Below are 6,051 nucleotides of genomic sequence, written 5' to 3' on the forward strand. Positions count from 1 at the left end.
AGCATTCTAAACAGAGATCTTTTAAAACAAGAGTCAGAGAATATTTTCTGCAAAGGGTGAAATGTTAAATATTTTAAGTTTTCCAAGCCATACGGTCTCTATGTTAATGACTCAGCTCTTCCATTGTACCATGAAAACAGCCAGAGACGTCATATAGCACATGTATGTGGTTGTGTCCCAGTACAACTTTACTTACAAATGCAGACTGTGTCAGACATGGGCCATGCATGGTAGTTTGCCACACCCTGTTGTAGGAAACTCAGGTTTGTGATATGATGGAGAATGCCTATGAGAACTCTTGTTTTAAATGGTAGAGTGAACATACACTGCAATTCTAATCTGCTTGACCCAAGCTCTTGATAGTGAAAGGTAGAAAAGATAGATAGTAAATAGATAGATGATAGGCAGGTAGATAGATGATAGATAAAGAAAATACATAGCTGTTCCAGAAAACAGAAAGGGATAACTTCATGAACCAAAAACAAAGTAATATACTTTAGAAAGGAAGCAGGCCGGAAAACCCACAGTTGCACAGCAAATAGAATTTCTAACTGCCTCTTGTAGCCCCTTCCTGGAAGTAGTCACAGCCGACTTCCTCCTCTGTTTTTTGTTTGTTCATTGTTTGCTTTTCTGTGGGGTTTTGTTGTTGTTGTTTGCTTTTTTAAAAAAATTTCCTTTCCTTGCTTTTTTGTCACAGCAGCCTTTGTCACTTCAAACACTACAAGTGTCCTTTAAAAAAATAAAATAAAATTACATCAACCTTTCAATTAAAATGCAGCAGGTCTGAAACTTGGTATCTAGAGAGGTGAGATGGACAAAGGAGCCCTTGTTACTGCACGTTTTCTTGCCCCAGCCTTCACCTTGCACACAGCAACAGACAATGCACAAAGCCACTTCCTTATGGACTGAAATTCTAATCCATTTATGACTGGCCTTTCCGTCCTTCCCCTTCCCCTCTCCCATGCTGTGAATGATTGTATTGGGCATTTTTGTTTTAATCTCAGTGACAGGAACACAGGTAGCTCTAATATAACTGTGACCCAGATGCTTCTGTTTCTAGCATGTATTTATTTTGTAGCTAACACTTACATCCATCATTTTTCACGTCTTTTGAAAATAATTAGGCAATATCTCATCTGAGGTAGGGTGTTTCTAGTGTTGTGTTCTGAGGGAGAAAAATGAATCTGTTCTCTTTCCACTGCATTCCAGGAACAGTAAGAGGACGTTGTGCTTGAATAATTTGTATCCACACTACAGAGTGGGCAATAAGCAGATTAGTCAAAACAATTCTGATTCACTTCAGTAACAGCCTCCTCCAACTCATTTTTTCTCAACAAACTTATTTTTCCAGCAGAAGAATCCCAGACTTCTTAGAGAACCCAGTGACGTTTTGTACCTTAAATCTGTGAAATCACCATGTTTTCTTCTGCCATATCCATAGTTCAAAGATGAGGCAAAGCTAGATGCATTCCTGAAGAAACCCAAGAAATTCCTCCTTTCCCTCTCTGGAATGAAATGAAATCTCTAGACTATCAGTTCTAACCTTCAAAAACCAAATCTGTTATTGAGATCTCCTTCAAATACTACTGTAGACCCCAGTGTTTATTCATTAAATTTTTTAAATATTTGTTTTATTTGGAATCAATTTATTTGTAAGTTTAGTATTTGTATTACTATAAGGGAGAAATGTTTAAATCTGTCTATGCCATATGTGCCTCTGGCTTATTGCCCAATTAATTGTAGCCTCAGGCTAAACTTTGGTCTCTGTCTTTAATTTTTGTCAGAACAAATATAAGTCATCTCAAAACATCTGCTTTTATTGTAGGGACTCATGCTGCCATCTCCATTCCTCTCTCTTTTCTTGCAATCTGGGTGGAAATTATTTAATATGAACATTTCAACCACCTTCACTCTCCCATGTCCGCTATCAGCACATTCAAACTTATCCAGCCAAGGCTGTCATCTTAGGCCAGGGATTTTTTAGGAATCTATTTTGCTGTGATGCGGCTGGTACCCCTTTGACTCATTTTATCACCCCAGAGTTCTTTTCATTTTAGGAGCCCAAGAGGGCAGAAAAAGAATTAGGTGAGCAATTAAACCCTCTGAGTCAGGAGCGTCTCCATTTGTGTTAAGCAATGTTGTAGAACATCATATTTCATAAGCTCCTAGCAGATGAGCCACGTGGCTGCTGAGCACACATGCCTGCTTGCTGCTGTGAGCTCAGACACCATCATCATTAGTCTTTTCACCTCTGGAGGGAATGATAAGGGCCACTTAACAACCTGTAAATCATAGAGAGTTAAAGGTGTTTCCCCAAAATGCTGATGACAGAATGGAAGGTGAGTAGTGTTAGCCACAGGTCAAAAGTGCAGGAAAGTCTCTCAATGTGGGTTGTTGAAGAAATGTAGGTCTTTTTCTTTTGGAAGTCTCCCTAGAATGGGGTCAAGGACTCTGCCCATTCTAGGATGAAAAATTGGGATATTAGACACCCTCAGATATTTATCCCAAGTCTTCCTTTAGGGCTTTTAATTAGTTTGTTCAACCATCACAATCTCAAATGCTAACCAGGGCATTTGAATCTCTTCACAGTCCAAATCAGCACCATCTTTTAAAGTTAAGTTTCTCATTATTCTCGTCTGACATACCTTATTTATCCCACACCCACCCCAATAACATATTGTGCTCACTGTTATCTTTGAGATAATACTTGAACTTTACTCAACCTGGAGTGCTCTTCACATGTATTGTCCAGATCCAGTTCGGACTCATTCTTCAGCTCTGCATTAGTCAATGGGGGCTAGGTGACAAACAACCTCCAAATTTCAGTGGCTCAAAAATCTTCTTCCTCATTTATATACATCTCTTCTTGGGTCAGGTGAGAAGTAGCTCTGTGCTATGTCATCCTAACACAGGAATCCAGACAGAAGAAGGAACCATCAGTAAGATCCCCATTGCTATAGAAAAGAGAAAAAAGCATGCAAAATAGAACTCTGTTTCTTGGAAATTTCTCCTGAAAAAGTCACGTGTTATTTCTTCTAACCTCCATTGGCAAAGAAAAAAAAAAGTCATGTGGCCATGTGAAAATTTAAGTAGGTGGGATGGAGCAGTCAGAATGCATTCATAAAAAGTGAACTGAAAATATTTGGAGAACAGCACCAATGACTATCATGAATGCCAACATGTATCCCTAACAACCCAGTGCTGTTACCCTCCAAACTCTTTAGGTCTTGCAAAGTATTAGAACTTCTTACCTGAAGCCATACCACTCAGAGGGACTGCAAAATATGTAATGACATCTCCTTTAGGATGTCCTTAGAGAATTCAAGGAAAAGAAGTTAAATAATTTAAAAGTGCTTTTGGGTACAGCTATTTAGCCCTATAGGGTAAGATTAGAGATACATCGTAAACTTAATAATAGGGTTAGGGTTAGGATTAGGACTGGGTCAGAGTCAGGGCCGAAAGTGTGGTTAGAGGTGGGGTCATGGTTAGGGTCAAGATCAAAGTCAGGGTCAAAGTAAGGGTCAGAATTAGGGATCAGGGTATAGGTTCAGGGTCAAAGTCTTGGGACAGGGTTTGGGTTAGGATTAGAACCAGAGCTTTGTTCTCCTCAGGACCCACCTGAGAGTGGGTCACCATGGCTTTGGAGCACCTGGTAGCATGTCCACCGTGAAGACCAGAGTTTCATTGTCCTTAAGACTGACATGGGGAGACGTGACTACACGCCATTGAGGAAGGTGAGGCAAAAGCTTCCTGTCTGCTCCCCGTGTGCTGAGGAGGGAGCTCGGCTCTGGGCTTTACTTTCACATGTTACATTCTACAAGTCTTGTTTTACAAAATCTCCCTTCCTTGAGGCTTTGGCTGCTCATCACTACTCATCATCACAGCGTGCCATAACATATGGTAAGACTTGGGCTTGTTTCTGGGGAGAGGTCTTGGTACAGAGAAAGGAGCAATGCTTAGAGCCACCATCAGGACAGTTGGGATGAAAGCTGGGGATGGGCAGAGGCTGGAGGAAACATGTGCACCCCTGTAAACACTTTTATTCATGTTTTAATTACTCATTTTTCTTACAGTGTTAAAGTAGTAAAAAATAGTATTGAAAAATTGAAAATTAGCCATATTAAAACTTGCAACATTATTTAAGTTTAAATATATTATTTGTACCTCATCAACATTTTTTATTTTGTTGAGAAAGTCAAAGGTTAATTGGCAGCATATTTGTAATAGTAGGTAGAATAATGTCTGTTTTATAAACATTGACATCCTACATTACATGTGTGAACCCTGAAAATCTGAGACAGGTCTCAGATTTTTTAGAAAGTTTATTTTGCCAAGTTTGAGGATGCGCCCATGATGCCTCCGCAGGAGGTCCCAACAACACGGGCCCAAGATGGTCGGGGCCCAGCTTGGTTTTACACACTTTAGGGAGACATGAGACATCAATCAATGTGTGAGAGATGTACCTTGGTTCACTCCAGAAAGGTGAGACAACTTGAAGAGAAGGCCAGACAGGGAGCTTACCCTGTGTTGGAAAAGACACAGGGTAGTGGGCTCTGTTAGAACAGATAGATGGCTACACATGAACAGGAGGGGGAGCTCCTGAAAAAGGGAAAGCCTGGGAAGGCTCACCTGGAGGGACCACGAAAAATTCCCATTTAGTTGCATCTGTAATACTGGAGTGGATGCGCACTTGTGAATTGTGGGTAGGAGGGAGAAGAGGTACCTATGCAGAAACACCCTAGAAATCCTCTTAAGATGCCGTAGTCATCATTCACTCTCCAGTAATAATGTCACAATATTGTTAGCTACATGCTGATAAGGACAAAGGGGACATTCTTAAAAGAAGCCTGGCACCATAAGTACAGATTAGGGCAGAGAAGCACATTGAAAAGAGATAGACACAGTAGGTAGAAATGTGACCGCTGTCAGCCTGCCTGGGATGGCGGGGAGGAGCCCTGTGCCAGAGTGGATTCGGATCGATCACCACACACGTGCCTCAACCAACAGTGAGGAGATCCCACAAGCCTAAGTGGGGCAAGTCGGGACCTAAGGCAGTAGCAGGAAAAGCAGACAAAGAAAACAGGCAGAGACTTGAGAAAGAGGCAGGAATGTGAAGAAGTCCAAAATAAAATTCCCTGCACAGGACTCTTAGGCTGCTTTCCTGCACGATGAGCCTACTCCTATTTTTCTACAATAAGCTCTTCACACTGTATTTTGTTGAATGAAGTTATCTGCCATCTTTGTATTGCCTCTTGGTGAAAATGTTTCTTCCAAGTTCGACATGAACTGGGACATCAATTTCCGGAACCGATGGAGCTTAATAACTGGCGCTCTGACTTTAAGTGGTGCAGGAGGCGGCGTTTAGGGGTTGCCAGCCGTCACACATGGAGCAAGAGGGTCCAGCATAGTCCCCATCTGCCTGAAGGTGGTGCGCTGCGACGACACTGCCAGCAAGAGGGCCTGGCAGTGTCCCCAGCTTCCAGCAGGGGGCGTACGACGAGTATACTGTGAGCAAGAGTATCCTGCAGTGTCCTTATCTGCCAGCAGGTGGCGCATGGGCACCACATCATGAGCAAGGCGACCCTGCAGTGTCCTGCCTGGTTGGCAGCACAAGGCGTGCTGCCTCTACACTGTGAGCAACAGGATCCTGCAGGGCCCCCAGCGGCCAGAAGGGGGCGTGCCCCCACCACAAGGCAAGCAAGAGGGCTCGGCAGTGTCCAGCCACCACTTGACTTGGAGCAAGAGGGCCGGGCAGTGTTCCCAGCTGCCAGCATCTGGAGTGCTGCTACTACACTGTGACCCAGAGAGCCCTGCAATGTCCCCAACTGCCAGCAGGCGGCGTGCCGTCACTATACTGCAAGCAAGAGGGCCCTGCAGTTAGGGTTAGTGCCACCACTGTAAGAGGGGGCCCTGCAGTTGCTGTAGTCGCCAGCAGGAGGCGCACTGGCACAGCACTGTGACCAAGAGGGCCCTGTAATGCGCGGCTGCAAGCAGGGGACACCCGAGCCCGACTTTTCAGATTACTGATGTTCCGCCCCTCTCTGTGCCGCT

At 43.5% G+C, this 6,051-nt stretch overlaps 1 long non-coding RNA gene across 2 annotated transcripts; it reads left to right on the top strand.

The window, feature by feature from the left end:
- The first annotated feature begins 1,207 nt into the window (after positions 1 to 1,207).
- LOC105525371 lies at positions 1,208 to 1,641 on the top strand. Of its 2 annotated transcripts, none has more exons than XR_001003915.1 (2): positions 1,208 to 1,258; positions 1,352 to 1,641. It is a non-coding gene; the product is annotated as an uncharacterized LOC105525371 (long non-coding RNA). The 2 variants fall into 2 exon arrangements; XR_001003914.1 differs by having other exon boundaries at positions 1,355 to 1,641.
- Positions 1,642 to 6,051: the final 4,410 nt, after the last annotated feature.

The sequence above is a fragment of the Colobus angolensis genome, unplaced genomic scaffold (genome assembly GCF_000951035.1).
Source record: "Colobus angolensis palliatus isolate OR3802 unplaced genomic scaffold, Cang.pa_1.0 Scaffold53, whole genome shotgun sequence".
NCBI lineage: Eukaryota > Metazoa > Chordata > Mammalia > Primates > Cercopithecidae > Colobus > Colobus angolensis.